This window comes from Ceratotherium simum, chromosome 6 (assembly GCF_057802395.1).
Source record: "Ceratotherium simum simum isolate JZ-2026a chromosome 6, ASM5780239v1, whole genome shotgun sequence".
NCBI classification, from domain to species: Eukaryota; Metazoa; Chordata; class Mammalia; order Perissodactyla; family Rhinocerotidae; genus Ceratotherium; species Ceratotherium simum.
This window is the reverse complement of record NC_141905.1, coordinates 28,128,560-28,146,647: the sequence shown is the minus strand read 5'-3', so window position 1 is coordinate 28,146,647 and position 18,088 is coordinate 28,128,560. Positions and strand designations below refer to the sequence as shown.

The 18,088-nt window shown below is 38.1% G+C and overlaps 1 protein-coding gene across 8 annotated transcripts in view; it reads right to left on the bottom strand.

The window, feature by feature from the left end:
* Positions 1-18,088, bottom strand: part of USP54 (ubiquitin specific peptidase 54) — a 119,904-nt gene that overhangs the window by 65,423 nt on the left and 36,393 nt on the right. For 2 of the 8 annotated variants that reach the window (XM_004426975.3, XM_087432029.1), the window contains exon 1: positions 9,660-9,943. The exons of 2 other annotated variants lie outside the window; for them this stretch is intronic. The gene's annotated coding sequence lies outside the window, so the exon portion shown is untranslated. Of the gene's footprint in view, positions 1-9,659; positions 9,945-17,212; positions 17,237-17,573; positions 17,640-18,088 lie in introns of those variants that run through there. 4 more of the 8 variants (XM_087432023.1, XM_087432024.1, XM_087432027.1 and 1 more) reach the window with 4 other exon arrangements.

Sequence of the window (18,088 nt, the reverse complement as noted above, 5' to 3'; positions counted from 1 at the left end):
CTGGCATAGTGGTTAAGTTCACGTGTTCCCTTCGGTGTCCTAGGGTTTGCAGGTTCAGATCCCAGGTGCAGACCTACACACCACTCATCAAGCCATGCTGTGGCAGCATCCCACATATAAAATAGAGGAAGATTGGCACAGATGTTAGCTCAGCAACAATCTTCCTCAAGCAAAAAGAGGAAGGTTGGAACAGATGTTAGCTCAGGGCCAATCTTCCTCACACACACACACACAAAAACCACCACCTGATAAAGGCAACTAAGTGGTATATGCAAATTTACTCAAATTTAAATTAAAACTGCTTCATAACCTATTACCTAGTACTACTCCTATCTGATTGACTTTGCCCCTCTAGCAGTAGCAACCAAAGGGCTCACAGCATCATTCAGAGAATAGTCCTAGACTACAACAAACTCACAGACAGCACATTAACTTGGCAGCTGCTTATTCCCAAACTCTTTGTAGAAAATGTATCATCATCTTTACTCACATTTACTAGTTTCCGGCGAAGCTCTAAAACTATGGAGTAATCAATCAAAGGTGGAAGAAGGAGAAAGAGCATATAAAAATCTTATCACAGTGTTGCTCTCAACGCTGAAAAAGATATAGCAACGTATATTTTACTAATGCTGAATCGATTCTGAGGAGTCCCAAATAAGCTTGTTCATAAACTCTTTTTTTCCCAGCTTTATTGAAATATAACTGACCTTTACTATTACAAATAAAATTGTAATATATTTAAAGTGTACAATGTGATGATTTGATATATGTATACATTGTAAAAGGGGTCCCATAATCAAGTTAATTAACACATACTGGAAAAGCAATAGAAAAAAATCAACAAAACTAAGAGCTGGTTTTTTGAAAAGATAGACAAAACTGACAAATTTTTATCTAGACTAAGAAAAAAAGGAGAAAAGACTCATAAATAAAATCAGAAATGAAAGAAGAGACATTACAACCGATAACAGAAATGCTAAGGATCATAAGAAAATACTATGAACAATTATATGCCAACAAATTGGATAATCTAGAAGAAATGGATAAATTCCTAGCAATATACAACCTATCATGATTCAAGACTGAATCATGAAGAAATAAAAAATCTAAACATAAATTCTTATATTTATTTAATCTTTAATCTTCTTTATACTTATTTAATCATCATTACTACCTAGCTCCCGGGATTTACTAAGTCAAAATAGTCTGCATTACTTTGCTGTCACTAACATCAGATTAACTTCTAGGAAGCTAGAAGCCAAAACTGGGAAAGATGCATGTCATCTTATCACCTATTACCTATTTCCTTGTGTAGTAGGGTTACTAAGTTGTATGTTCCACATTGTTCCCAGTCTCAACACACGAACTTTCCTGTGGGCAGGCTAAAAACCCTTCCATGTGTGAGATGATGGAAAACAACGGGTTCCAACCTTTTTGCAGACCCCCACATCCAGAGGCAGATTTACGAAGAAACTAATGAAGATTAAGCTTTAGGGCCCCTCTCTTGCACAGGCCCTCAAGGCTCAATAACTATTTTAAAAAAATGTTTTCCTTAAAGAGGGCCCCCTGAATTATAAAATCTCCAGGCCCCGTAGAATCTGAATCATATTACAGAAACTGGGCTTTTATAGGATGTTACTTGAGAAAATACATAATTTAAAAAGCTACTTTAAATTCAGTAATACTAATAAATTTGTATTTTATTAATCAAAGCAGCATCTCATATGTTACTCATCATACAAATTTTGTTAACATTAAATAGATATAAATTATTCTGTTTGCTGCACATTTGGATTTTGCATTCTTGTGCCCACTGTAATAATTCTACCAGGGATCCACAGTTGACAGAGAAGAAATGATAGGGCTAAATTTAAAAGATCATAGCTCAAGACTGCCAGCATTAGAGGTACAGCACTAGAAGCTGACAATCTTTAGAAAAAACATTTTATTTCTCTGTAGTAATGAAAAACAGTATTACTTCACAAGTATACACAGTATAGCATAATGTGCTGCCATTTTTCTCAGGACAAAGAAATAAAACAGGCTACAGCTGCAGCCACCCCAATTATCCCCTACCGTATTCGTCACAAACAAAGTCAGCTTCTCTTAGCCTCTGTTTCTGAAAAAACCCAAAGTAGTCATTCAAATGTTTGCTGAAATGAAACTGGCTTATGCACAAAGAGAGATGAGGCCTGGAAGAGTACTGGGCTAGGAAGAGCCTGTCACCCTAACGACAGTGGGCTAAATGAGGTTCAGAGAGCTACAGGTTATTAGCATTGGAGACTTCAGAATGAATGGAACATGAATTCCACTGAGACCAATGAAGCCTAACTAGAAAGGATTTGTTCCTGCAGAACTTGAGGCCCCTTTGACGACACCAGGTGTAAGGTGCAGGAAGCTTAGAGGGGAATAGGTCTCTTAAGGGAATTCATTTCATAATAATTAAATAAAGCTCAATGAGGTCTCTAAGTAAACACTACTAATTCCATGTGTAGAGAACTCCATGACATTTACGCAAATAATAGTATCAAAGTATCTCCACCAAGATATTTATTAACTACAAAGGGAAAGATTGTAATTTTACTATAGAGAAACCTGGCAGAAACCACCTTAACCAAGTGATCAAGGTCAATATCAGGGCCGGCCCCGTGGCTTAGCGGTTAAGTGCGCGCGCTCCGCTGCTGGCGGCCCGGTTCGGATCCCAGGCGCGCACCGACGCACTGCTTCTCCGGCCATGCTGAGGCCGCGTCCCACATACAGCAACTAGAAGGCTGTGCAGCTATGACATACAACTATCTACTAGGGCTTTGGGGGAAAAAATAAATAAATAAAAATTAAAAAAAAAAAAAGGTCAACATCCCCAGCAATAACACATACTGACATCATGAATCCCATGGTACTAATGCACTGAGAAGGACACAATATTATCTCTGTGGTATTCTTGCCTAAACCATATAATCTCAGTCCAGTTACGAGAAAACATCAGACAAATCCAAGTTGAGGGACATTTGACAAAATAACTGATCAATACTCTCCAAAAATATCAAGGTTATAAAAGATTTCAAAGAAAGACTGAGAAAATTTTACAGAATGCAGGAGACTAAGGAAGAAAAACATCTAGAATACAATGTGAGATCCCTGAGAGGATCCTGGAACAAAAACAATGGTGGACAAACTGGTGAAGTTCAAAAAAGTCTTTAGTATTGAACCAATGTTAATTTCCTGGTTCTGAACATTGTACTATGGTTATATAAGATGATAACATTGGAGGAAGCTGGGTGAGGGATATATGAAAACTCTCTGCACTATTTTTGCAACTTTTCTATAAAACCAAAATTGGTTCAAAATAAAAAATTTTTAAAATTTTGCAAATAATTCATTGAAGGAAATGAAACCTTGGGCCCAATGCGGGGAACAGAGGCATTTGGGAGGATTAATATCTGTACATATAAAGGTAGGTAGACTAAGACAGATTTATAGGAAGAGACACTGACACAGTTTGTGATCCTGGTAAACTTGAGTCCAATGAAGTCTTCATGTAAAATCTCTGGGTTTCCTAAGTTGTAACATCACAGTACAGCAGTTAACAACACAGTTGTAACCTGTAACATCACAGTTACAGGGTTAAGTTTTATTAGTTCAGGAACCTGTTTCTCAGAGTTTGATTTAACTAGAATGAACTATTAGACAGTTTTTAAATCTACAAGATCAAGCATAAGTAAATGTAAAAAAACAGAGGTCTTGTTAGGGTGATGGAATTATGGATTTTTTCCTTTTTTTTTCTATTTTCTGAATTATTTACAATTCACAGACAAATTATCCATAATTTGTTTCCTTACTTAAAGTCAAACTAAAATCAGGATTTAAACTCATTTTCTCTAAAAATAGAATGAAAGGACTCTGGACCAGAAGTAACCAATCATTGAGACACCTAATATCCTAACAATATGAAAACTGTTTAATAAATCTAACTATCGGCCAGCCCCGTGGCTTAGCGGTTAAGTGCGTGCGCTCCGCTACTGGCTGCCCAGGTTCGGATCCCAGGCGCGCAACCACGCACCACTTGTCCGGCCATGCAGAGGCCGCGTCCCACATACAGCAACTAGAAGGATGTGCACCTATGATGTACGGCTATCTACTGGGGCTTTGGGTGAAAAAAAGGGGGAGGATTGGCAATAGATGTTAGCTCAGAGCCGGTCTTCCTCAGCAAAAAGAGGAGGATTGGCACCGATGTTAGCTCAGGGCTGATCTTCCTCACAAAAAATAAAAATAAAAAAATAAAAATAAATGTAACTATTTCCTATTTAGAAACAGGATGTCAGATTTGCATTTCTCTTGCCTTTCACTCTATTCTCATTGCTGCTGCTGCTAAGGCTCAGATCCTCACCTCTGGACTACTGCACATTACTGACTCATTGCCAGGCTGCCATTTCTACATGACTATCAGAGGACTCTTAAAATACCACATCCCTCCCCTTTTCAAAAATCTTCAACAGCTCCCAGAGGGAGGCATTCTTTTGGCTAGAGAAAAATGCTATTTTTCTAATTCACAAGAGGGAAAATTAATGGATTTATTTTTCAGTTTCTCTCCCATAATTTTTCCTTGTCCACTTATTCTACTGGTAACACAGCAAAAACATGAACAAATAGCAAACTTAAAGAAAAAAAACCAAAGCAGTCAATCAGACCTATTTTGATAGCTTTTTTTCTTATTGACTCATGTTCATGTTGTGATTTTTATATTGCATATTTTTATATTCACATATTCTGCGAGTAAAATTAGTTACTAATTTATAAGATTGACTTAAATGTCTGGCACCTGCACAAAGATTGAGAGTCACTAGACTTTAGCACCATTTCCAGCTACATTTTCTACTCACTCATTCACTGATCAGACATTTCACTGAGTACCTATTATGTGCTCCTCACTTATCCTCCACTCCAGATAAACTGAACTCTTTTCTGTATAATGAATATGCTCTGTACTCTACTTCCTCAGTGCCTTGGCTCTCATATTGCCTCCACCTGGAGTGCTTTTCTTCTCCATTTCGTCTTGTTAAAACTCATAACTATCCTACGAGGAACAGCTGCATCAAAGCCTGCTCAGGTCTTCTCCCTCTCTCACCTTTCCATTCTCTTCATTTATTTCATCCTCCTCTGTGCTCTCAGTGCATGTGGGGCTTGGATTACAGTATTCCCATCCTCCCCCATGTTACAGTTATTTGTGTACATGGACTACATTATATATTCCTTAATGTATTCCACACAGAGATTGAATATAATAGACATTGAATCACTGACAGTTTAATTGAGGGCCAGCTCCGTGGCTTAGCGGTTAAGTGTGCGCGCTCCGCTACTGGCGGCCCTGGTTCGGATCCCGGGCGCGCACCGACGCACTGCTTCAGGCCGCCTCCCACATACAGCAACTAGAAGCATGTGCAACTATGACATACAACTATCTACTGGTGCTTTGGGATAAAAAAGGAGGAGGATTGGCAATAGATGTTAGCTCAGAGTCGGTCTTCCTCAGCAAAAAGAGGAGGATTAGCATGGATGTTAGCTCAGGGCTAATCTTCCTCCAAAAAAAAAAAAAAGAAAGAAAGTTTAACTGAAAGAGAAAACCTTTTATTTGAAGGGATAAGCACCTAGAACAACCAATTCCAACATCCTGATAAATTCTGACTCTCCTTAAATAAAAGAGCCCCCAAAATGTCCATATCTAGCTTTAGATACTGCAGACAACTTTTTCGAATGGAGACTATAACAATTGAATCAATATTTGCTTCTGATTCAAGCTTGAAAATAAAGAGAGATAAGCATCTACAACCATAAAAAAGGCTAAGCTATTTGTTGATTTATGGGCTGGTTATCTCAAATTCCCCAGTGAATACAGTTACTCAACTCAAACAATTTCCTGAGGGTTGGACTTTGGCAGCTTCAAATTATTACATCACGTACAATAAGAAGAATTGTATGCTGATAAAGGACAGAAAGGCTCATTTTTCCTTTCATAAGAACTTAGAAAACTGTCATTTACAACAAGTTTGTTCAAAACCAGCTGGAAAGAAAATAAAAAGACAAGAAGACATGTTTCACTTTGTTATAACTACAAACTTTAAGAACTAAGAAATGACAGTTGCAGGCTACTTAGCCCCTCCTTATAAAGATCCAGAGCTGTACAGCTAAGTTACTGTCTTCTAAGGGAGGCAGCATGATAGTAGAAAGAACATAGTGGTTAAGAGTGCAGCCTCTGCAAGGCCAACCACATTACATAACTTCAGGAAACACCATGCTCATAGTAGAGATCAAAGGGGTACCATTCCCAGAGAACACAATGTGAATTATACAACTTAGGGACCCAGAGTTAGCAAAGTAGTCTGAACTCCACCACCTAACAACTGCATCATCTTGACCAAGTTATTGAAGTCTCAGGTACCTCATCCATAAAATGGGATTAATAAATAACATCTATCTCAAAGGACTGTTATGAGGATTAAGTGAAATAATGTATAGATGTATAATTAGCCCAGTCCCTGGTATTTAGTAAGTGAGACATAAAATGTTTTAATGACAATGATGATGAAGAAGAAGATAAAACTACATTCCAATCCTGCTCCATCACTTCAGGTCATTTACTACCTGTAATAAATGCAATTTGTTGAGAATATTCAACAAAATTATATATGCAAAATACTTAGGGAGAGGTACAAAATATGAGCTCCATAAATAGTAGCTATGATTATGACGACTGACCATCCCCTATACCCATCCTCTCTCCCTCTTTCTCCCTATCTCTCTTACACAAGCAAACACACACACATACACTTACTGTAAAAATTCTATGAGATTAAACTATAATTGGTAGTACAAACCCAAAGCTATTTCCAAATGAGGGAAAATGTATTCTAAAAATAATGCATTCTCAATATAATTCACGTAGACTCCTGTAATAACTTCCAAACTATTCTTCCCCTTCTAATCCTATCTATAAAATATTGCCAAAAGCGAACTCTGATCAATCACTATTAGCTCAGAAAACTTCAGTGAAAAATACAGTTAAAACTCCTTGGCCTTAAATGACCTTCCACAATCAACCCACACACATTTCCAACTTCATCTAATACTACTCCCCTTAAAACACAAAAAAAGATTTGTTGTGTATAGGCCCACCATTTTGCTCAATAAGGAATATTACCCTCTTCTTCACCCCCATCTTCCCAGTCCAACCTAATACTAGTAGTCCTTTCCACTCAGCAAACCTGTTTGAAGAAGCTGTTCTGCTGGCAACTTATAGTAATAAAGACTAATGATAGTCACACCCTATTATCAGGAAGGAGTAATCATTATATTAATTCATTTCCCAAAGGACTGTCTAAATACTACTCCCCACCAATTGGGACTTAATCTCTTCCTCCCAGAAACCTCATTAATCAGTACTTAACCAATAGATCAGTACTTTATTAGAATAGAATGTAGAAAGTTACAGTGCCTTACACTCCACAGATGCCCAATACTTGTTAAATAAAAGAATAAACGAAGAGCTAAGTTCTGCGAAAAACATTTTTCAGTTTAGAGATAACTCAGTTATAAGCATGACCAAGCCATCTCTCTCTCTCCCCTGAATCTACTGCCTAAATCATATCATACCTAAATTATACTTTGTGTTTCCAAAAGGTCTATGGAAGAAAGATACAGTCCTCCCTCAGTATGGGGGTAGATATCAAAATACATACAGGGATGCTCAATTCCCTACAATTGGGCCAGTAGGACAAACACAACATTCTTTCTCAAATATACCGCTAATAACACCAAACCAGTAATAGCAGTGGCTAAGGGAAAGAGAATCAATAGCAATTACATCAGGCCCCAGGATAGCAAAATGATAACTATGAGTTTCATAAAGTTGCCCTATACAGTATTATCCTCTAGTTCGATAACCTAGAACCAGAGATTTTTTTTTCCCTAATTTTTTAAACCACTAGGGCGTTTTTAATTTAAATGCTTGATTGCAACTATGCACTATATAAGAATCATTATAAACACACCACTACCCAAATTATTTCAGCACAAACAATAATGAAAGCATGATGGCTGTATCAACAAGAGGAAAATAGGAAGGGAAGCCACTGACTCCACCAGCTTGACTCATTTCTGCTGGGAGAACACTGGTACTGAATGGCACAAGCAACTCCAGTGTGACAGACCAAGCACATGACTGGGAAGGTGACAGAGGATACCACGGAAAGAAGGCCATCTATAAAGAACCCCTCCTCTGTGGGGGCAAGAGGTACAGGGATGGGCAGGGATCCACTGAAATCTACTCTAAAAGCCTTCACAATACTCAAACAGAAACATGCTACCAGACTCCAGGTTTTGAGCCAGTTCAAATCCTAGCTCTACCACTTACAACTGAGAGACCTTCAGCAAGTTACTTAGCCTCTCTGGCTCTTTCAGCTGTAAAATTAACAGCCACCACTTAGCGAACACCAACTCTGTGCTAGGCATCGGACATTTAAAGGACGTGGTATGTCCTTTAATTCTCACAATTAATCTACCAAGTAGGGGTTATTTTCCTTATTTTGCAGAAAAGAAAAATCCATATTCTTTCTATCTATGCATGATTGCTTCCCAGCGAGATACTACTACCTACCTGGCAGGGTTGTACTGGGAATTAGAAGTAAATGCAAAACACTTATCATAGGAACTAGCACCTGCCACACAGTAGGAGCTCAGGAAATCATTACTGTACAAGTACAACTACCACTTGACTAAGTGACTAAACTGAATAGCACTAAAATCCCACAAATAAGTCTTCCCTCACATTGCCTACCATAAAAATGACTTTTAATTAGCAGTACTCATGGAGAACCCAAGGCTCACAACTTATAACCGCTTGAAATACCAGAATATCACCCATTCAGTGTCAAACACACACACACACACATACTGTTTCTTTGTTGAGGATCAAAACATACAATCCAAGGAAATAGAAAACCCATTATGAAAGTAATATTTGACTCAATATGAACACCAAATATTAAATATTTTACTTTCAAAAGGATTACAGACCTCACACTTCAAGGTAGCAGGTGCTAATAAACAAATCTAACTTCCCAAAAATAATTCCGAGAAGCATCTGTTATCCTGAAGTACTCAGCAAACCACTTCCCAGAATTGACGACAAATTGCCAAAATCTTAGTGAATTTTGCCAACAACTTTCTGCTGAGAGGAAAAAAGAATCATTCTGATTCTGGAAGTAAATGCTACTTTCCAGCTTAGCCACAAAACAAGATCTTTTCGTTATTACTTTTATCAGTATGTTAATACTGAAAGTAAGTATGAAGAAATCACAACCTCTATTTGAAGGAAATTTAAAATACTAATCCCAAAGCCCTTGCCTTTAATTCTAACAAGCTCAAGAAAATCTGTGAAAATACTTTTTTAGGCCAATCATAAAAATCAAATTTCCAAAGCCTTAATAATTGAAACAGAGAGGAGGGAAGAAATAGCATGAAAGAAGCCTCCTAAATGTTAAGAGAGTCCTAAAACCTCAATTTCAAAGTTTAAACTATTGCTGTTAAAAGCAACACTTCACAAAGACTGCCCAGTTCCCTACATCCCTCCGTCCACCCAGTTTTACCACAAGCACAATACTTACTGGACAGCATACTCAACCTCCAGCAAAAGGCCTCGAGCAGCCACAAGGGCATTTGCGGGCAAGTGATAGAGGAATGGGGAGGGACAAGGGAAGAGCTCCAGTTGTAGGGAGGGAAGGGTAGGGAGGGAGGAGACAACTGCAACTAGCAACAATGGGAAACTGAATCTAAACCACGAAGGCTTCCCAGGGAACAGGATAACAGGGAAAGGGCAATTCTTTTTACCATCTACCAGGAACTGGGCATTGATAATTCATGATAAAGCTAAAAAGATGGAGTCTCCAATTAAATGCAAACAAAGTAAACTTAAGAAACTAACCAAAAGTAACTTGAAAGAACATATCACAAACTTCATAGAGGCTTAAGAAAAACAATTAGGAGGCTATTTCCTCCAGGGGCATTCCTGATGACAAAGGTCAGCAGTGTAACAATAAGGCTTGCAGGGTGGCAGCTGCTTCCAAACAGAGGACCAGTCCTTTGCACTACAGTCAAAAGGAGCACTAAAAGAAGACCCTTTCGAAGTGCTTTGGAGAAGAACCAAAACAACGTCACTGAGTCCTTAATTCAGAATTCCAAGACTGTCTGGACTTAAATTAAATCATTTTAATAGGCAAAACTCCTCCAACTTCCTTAAACAAGACACACTCAAAGAAAATTATTGTGTAAACTGAGCTCTTGGATTCAAGAATAAACCTTAAAATGCACGGGATCTCAAAGGTTACCAACCTCGAAGGTGAGGACAGTGAAAGATCTCCACCCCTCTCTCAGGGAAGAGGCCAAGTTATATCACCAAGAACAAACAGCAGGCAGGGTCCTGCCCCAAACATGTGATCAGTCAGCCCAGAACTTACATTTGTAAGCAGGGTAAAAAGGTCCCAGAGGACCAACACACACCCTTGTATGTATTACTCTCAGTTATAAAACAACTTTATGAAAAGGAGTTGTTTTATAAGCATACTGATGGAAAAAACTCATCAGCAGGATCCTTGCCAAATATGAAGATCTGTTTTATTTCTATAGGTTGAGAGAAAATAAATGAGTTGATTTTTAAAAAAGATTTAGTTAAGATTTATTGGGCCACCCCCAGTGCCCTAGTTGTTAAGTTCAGCGTGCTCCACTTCAGGTGGCCCAGGGTTCAGTTCCTGGACGCAAACCTACACCGCTCTCTTAGCAGCCATGTTGTGCTGGCAGACCCCATACTGAAAAATAGAGGAAGATTGGTACAGATGTTAGCTTAAGAGCAAATCTTCCTCAGCAAAAAAAAAAAAAAATTATTGGTAAAATTAAACAGATGCAGGCACTGCCCAAAACAATTAAGTTCTCACTTTTTTTTTTTTTTTTTTGGTGAGGAAGATTAGCCCTGAGCTAACGTCTGTTGCCAATCCTCCTCTTTTTGCTGAGGAAGATTGGACCTGGGCTAACATCCGTACCCATCTTCCTTTACTTTATATGGGGGATGCCTGCCACAGCATGGCTTGATAAGCAGCGGGTAGGTCCACACCCGAGATCCGAACCTGCGAACCCCAGGCCACCAAAGCAGAGCACGCGAACTTAACCACTACACCATGGGACCAGCCCCAAGTTCTCACATTTTAACAACATACTAAACTAAAGTAGTTCTTTGGCAACAAGGGAAGTGCCGAAATTTAAAAAAAAAAGATACTATTGCTTTTCTTTTGCTAAGCATGAGTATTCTAACCCAGGTCTCTTAGTGCTGGGTAAGGGGGTGGAGATGTTAAGACTATTTCAAAGTGTGAAACACAGGATTTCTACTGATTAGCGCTAAATGCAAAGAAAGAATGTGCAAATATCTAAGTCAAGCTCTCCAATCAAGTCATTAAGAGATGGTTCTATATTCATTGTAGAACTAATCAAATAAAACTAGAGTACTGGGGGAAAGTTACAGAGCTTCAACCCTGGTTACAATGCAACTAGATAACAGGACTTTTCACATGTCAGCCAGGCAAGGGAGGTGATCCATAGGGAAATCTCACCCTAATATATTATAATCTCTTTTGAAGCCCCTCAGAAAAGACCTCACATAAAACTCTCCTACATACTCAAATTCCACCTTGTATAAGTTATTTTGGGACATTTCCTATTTCCTTTTTAAGACTGTGCAGGAGATTCTGTCTGAGAGAGAGAGAACCCTGCATCAAACACTGGGCCTCTCCACTCAAATTAACTACAGGTTTGCGTTAGGTAAGTGCCAAATTGCCTATAGGAGAGTTTTTGTGGGCATGATTGCTAGGTCAACAGGGAGAGTGATATATATGGTTTTAGATGTCCTGTTTAAATGTCCACGGATTCTCAAGTTGGATGACTGGTTACAATAGTACTTTGTAAAACCATGCCTCAACAAAACTTGTCATATTTTTCAAGTACTTTGCTGAGAATGTTACAGCATAATAGCCCACCGTTGACCATAATAGACAAAGACTTCTGAAAAAACATAAATATTATTAGCAGGGAGAAACTACCTCTAAGACTTGAATAAAGCAATCAAGAGAAATCCTGGGGGGCCGGCAGGGGGCGGGGCAGGTAATGGAAGAACACAGGCTAGAAAGTCCTACTTTGTCACATCCCACAACCCTTCATTATTCATCTCCACTAGCAAGTCGGGTAGGGTACAGCGGAATGTTCAACTTAATGCAAGAACATTTTGCTTTTCTTAAAGCCATAAAAGAGAGACAGAGAGAATTTCTCTAAGAAAAACCAAGGTGACTCCCTTTTGGAGTAACCCCAAAGCAAAACCACTTTTGTTGGTTTTTATTTCTGAGATGCTAATGATAATGCTGGTGTTGACAGTAAAGGCAGGATCCGAGTGGCTCCAGAGTAGGGGCCAAATTGGAAAAAAAAAAAAAGCCTCTTGATTCTAGCACTCTAAAGAATAGTAAGGAAATATGGAGACTTTCAAATGAACTATGGAGGACTGAGGTGGGGAGGGGCAGGGTAGAGACCACTTTATATCAAGTGGAAGCCCATAAAACAGCAGCATTTGATCCCGGGGCTGTATGCTCACAGGAAGAAAAAAAAGCTTAACTCAGGGCTGTTAAACTGGAGTTTTGGAAAATGAAACTAAGATATGGACTTGATCTTAGTAAACAAGGAACTCAAGAGAAAATATTCTAGCCTTTGACGCTAGACTGTAAGGAAGAATATACTGGAAAGAATATAAATGGAAAACGATAAAAACTATATAGCTAATTTATTTCTAGTTCTTACTCTGAGATTTATTCACAGTGTTGGTAAACAGTATGGGTACCTTAAATAGCTGGTTGTTTCACTCAAGTGCATATTACTAAGAGGTATATTGCAGGAAAGGAAGAGAGAAGGAAAAAAACTGTGATCCTAAGGACACATTTTGGAGAAATTGGCTGTTAACCACAGACCTAAGCAGTAAAACCATCCAAGAAAACTTCTGTGTTATTTCTCACACAAACGGACTCCGAAAAAAAGAGGAAAGGCAGTCAGGGGCCACTTATTTTGGTTTCTAATGTTATAATATCATTATTACTTAAATTTATAAATTCAATTACATCTTTTATCATCCTAAAAATCATTTGGAATAGCATTATGTCATTATGAACATTAGCCAACATATCTCTAGAACAAGGGTTTAAAATTTCTTCAAACAGACTTAAAGCTCCTAGAGAGCAGTAAGAATGTGAAATCTCTCTCAAGTGCACCACAGGATCACCCAAATGCTAATTTCACAGAATGTGGTCAAAAATATGAATCTCTCACTCTCTTTTAAATCTTAAGCCTACAAGTTTAAGGCCTAATCAAAAAAGAACAGAGACATGCCTAAGAAAAAAAAAAGAAAGAAGAAAATGATGAGGAGGTGGGAAGCTGACCAAATATCGAGTGCCAGGAAAAATTATGTTGGCAGCCTTGTTTCTGTCTATAGACTCCAGAACAAATAATTTCAGACAGACTTTGTCCAGGTGATCTCATCAGACCACACAGTTTGAACTTACTACTTCCTGTAAGTAGAGGAAGCCATTGAGGCCCAGTTATGCTGCTTCTGTATCTAACACTATCCCTCCAATTTTCTCACACCATGTATCACCCCTAATCTATATTTTTCTCATTTTCACCTGCTCTATCCTTATAGCTATTATCCTAAACCTCTTCAAACCCTTAGACTGCTACTTCTAGAGCTCTTTCTACTATTGCTCTTACTCCAAATCTATGAAGATTTGGGACAGGCACATATGAGAGAAGTAAGGGACAAATGGTGACAGTGCCAAAAGTCCTAGATGGCCACAAACTAACATTGGGAATAAAATGAAGAGCAATTTGCTCCCAGTTCTGATAACCACCTCCCTTTGTCACTGAATTGATTATGTGTGCTAAAATAGAAGATTCTAAAGGTAAAAACTCCTTAAAAGATTTCACAAGAACAAAACTGAGTCTACAGTTGTGGTAAGCTGTCAGCAGAGTAATTTATATTTTTGGCAATATTGTTTCCTGAATCATTTTTGGTCTTCTCTAACTGTAGTGAAAGCCTCAGATTTGTACCACACTTCAGCAAACTACAACCGATTTTGGGTAGAGTTACTAATAATATATTAAGATATACATGCAATATTTTTACCCATGTTTAACTGAAACTTAAAAATTCACACAGTTGTGCCAAGACAATTCAATGCGGGAAAAAATAGTCTCTTCAACAAATGGTGTCGAGACACCTGGATATCTATATGTAAGAGAATGAAGTTGGACTCCTATCTCATACCTTCTGCAAAAATTAACTCAAAATGGATCAAATATCTAAATGAATGACCAAATACTATATAACTTTTAGAAGAAAATATAAGCATATAACTTCATGACCTTGGATTAGGCAAAGTCTTCTTAGCTATGACACAAGCAGCAAAAAGGAAAAATAGATAAATTTGACTTCATCAAAATTAAAACTTCTATGTTTCAACGGGCACCATCAAGAAAGTAATAAGAAGGGGCCAGCCTGGCAGCAGAAGCAGTTAAGTGTGCGCACTCCACTTTGGCGGCCCAGGGTTCGCAGGTTCGGATCCCAGGCGCGCACCGACACACCGCTTGGTAAGCCATGCTGTGGCGGCGTCCCATATAAAGCAGAGGAAGATGGGCACGAATGTTAGCTCAGGGCCACTCTTCCTCAAGAAAAAAGGGGAGGATTGGCATCGGATGTTAGTTCTGGGCTAGTCCTCCTCACAAAAAAAAAAAAAAAAAAAAGAAAGTAATAAGACAACCCAAAGAATGGGAGAAAATATTTGCAAATTATATATCTGATAAGGGCCTTGTGTCCGGAATATACAAAGGACTCTTACAACTGAATGATAAAAACAATCCAATTATTTTTAAAAATGGGTATTTTTAAAACCCCAATTAAAAAAGGATCTGAATAGACATTTCTCCAAAGAAAATATGCAAATAGATAATAAGCACATGAAAAGCTGCTCAACAATCGAGTATGGCAAGAGGCAGAAGGAGTAACTTTACAGTGGAGATACCTGACAACCATTGCCTCAGCCAGGTGATCAAGGTCAATATCAACAGTGATAAATCATGTCGATAATATGTACCCTTGATATGATATGATGAGAATGGCACTGTATCTCTGTGATCTTTCTCCCAAAAACCCATAACCCCAGTCTAATCATGAGAAAAGAATCGGATAAATTCCAATAGAGGGGCATCCTACAAAATATTTGACCAGTACTCCTCAAAACTGTCAAGGTCATCAAAAACCAAGTGTGCAAAACTGTTATAGCCAAGAGGAGCCTAAGGAGACAAGACAAGTAATGTAATGTGGAATTTTAGATAGGAACTTGGAACAGAAAAAAGACACTAGGTAAAAACTGAAGAAATATGAATAAACTATGGACTTTAGCTAATAATAACATATCAATATTGGTTCATTAATTGCAACAAATGTATCATACTAATGTAAGATGTTAATAATAGGGGAAATTGTGTGTGTCTTGGGGGGGACCAGATGGGAACTCTCTCTACTATCTGCTCAATTTTTCTGTAAATCTAAAACTGTTCTAAAAAATAAAGTCTATTAATAATAATAATTAAACAAACACAGGTTACGTAAATTAAAACAATGAAATGCTTCAGTGGCCCAGGTTCATGGGTTCGGATCCTGGGCGTAGACCTACACCCCTCGTCAGCCATACTGTGGTGGCAACCCACACACAAATAGAGGATTGGTACAAATGTTAGCTCAGGGCTAATCTTCCTCAGCAAAAACAAAAACAATGAAATGAAAATCAAAACCACAATGAGATACCTCTTCACCTCCAATATACGGCTATAATCAAAAAGACACATCATAACAGGTGTTGGCGAGAATGTGGAAAAATCTTAACCCTCCTACATTGCTGGTGGAAATGTAAAATAGTACAGCCATTTTAGAAAACAGTCTGGCAGATGCTCAAAAGATTAAACATAGAGTTACTATATGACCCAGTAATTCTACTCCTAGGTATATACCCAAGAGGAATTAAAACATACAGTCACTCAAAAACGTGTACACGAATGTTCATAGCAGCATTATTCACAATAGCCAAAAAGAGGAAACAACTCAAATGTACATCAACTGATGAATGGATAAAATGGAGTATATTCATATAATGGGATATTATTCAGCCATTATAAGAATGAAGTACTAATACATGCTACAACATGTACAAATCTGGAAAACATTATGCTAAGTGAAAGACGTCGGTCACAAAAGACCACCTACTATATGATTCTAAATATATGAAATGTCCAGAATAGGCAAATTATAGAGACACAAAGTAGATTAGCCGTTGCCTAGGGCTGAGGGGAGACGTAAAGGAAATGGAAAGTGAGTGTTAACAGGTTAACATTTCTTTTGGGGTGATAAAAATGTTCTAAAATTGATTGTGGTGATATTTGTTCAACTCTATGAATATATTAAAAACCATTGACTTGTACACTTTAAATGGGTGAATCATATGGTATGTAAATTATCTCTCAATAAAGCTGTTACTTAAAAAAATCAGTTTCCTTTTTTGCAAAACAAGGACACTCTGTTTCATGTCTGTGGTTTAAATTAGGTCCCTATAAACAGCAGCAGCTGCCACCTGGTAAAACTAGATGGCTTCAAGTGCTTGGCAAAGAACTTCTGTGTGTATGAGATTTTGAACGGTTGTTTTTAAAGAATATATAAGCAAGGAAAATCAGGCTGTCAGTGCATTCTTACTCTCTGACATTGTCATTTAATTCAGGACAGAATGCAATTAGCATTTCCCTAATCAAGAAGCCAACAGTAATTCTATTGATCACACATATGCCCATAGTGGATGGAGACAGATAATTCACTTTGAAAAAAATAAGGCTGAAAATGCCACCAAAATGGCACAGCAACAAAAGTCAGAGTACACGTCTGGTGTTTGGGTGGAAAGACAGAACAGGTAAACAGGGCAGGCTGAAGTGATACTTGCTGGGCACACCCTTTGCTAAACAATTACAAACATTCCCCCACATGTGTGGAGAAATCCCTCCTGTTGCTTGTGGGGCATATTTCCCGAGTACTCACTCAGAAGCTGACTTAAAACCATTTGATAGGGGCCTGCCCCGTGGCTTAGTGGTTAAGTGAGCGCGCTCCACTGCTGGCGACCCGGGTTCGGATCCCAGGCGCGCACCGACGCGCTGCTTCTCTGGCCATGCTGAGGCTGTGTCCCACATACAGCAACTAGAAGGATGTGCAGCTATGACACACAGCTATCTACTGGGGCTTTGGGGGGAAAAAATAAATAAATAAAATCTTAAAAAAAAAAAAAAAACCATTTGATAAACAATCTGACTGTACCCAGGCTGCACAGAAAACAGAGAGCTAATGAACCTTTGGTGAGTGAAAAGGTGACAGAAGGAAAGGAAAAAAATGGGCAGGTATTTACCTTTATTAAAGAGACTTAAGCATCACTCCTGAGTTGGTGATCTGAACTGGGAATAGGGGAAAAGGGAGACACGAGAGCATAGTATTAATGGTTTGGGAAAGGAAATTGGCCCTTTGTGCCAATTTCTTTTCTTTTTTTAAACAAGCAAAAAATTTAAATGTGCAGTTCACAGAAAGAAAAAAACAGATGACCAATAAAGATAGAAAAAATGTCCTATCTTATTCATAATTAAAGAAATGCAAAAGAAAAATACATATCATTTTTCATATCTCAGATTGCCAAATATTTAAAAATTGGATAAAACCAGTGTAGGTGAGGGTGTGGAGAGGGGTAAATTCTCATTTACTCTTGGTAGGAATAAAATAAATTTGGCAGTATTTTTCAATTTTAAATGTCTTATACCCTTTATTTCAACAATTCAACTTCTAGAAATTTACCCTACAGTTTGCAAAGATAAACGTACAAGGATATTTATGGCTGCACTATTTATAATAAATAAAAACTAAATGGCTGTC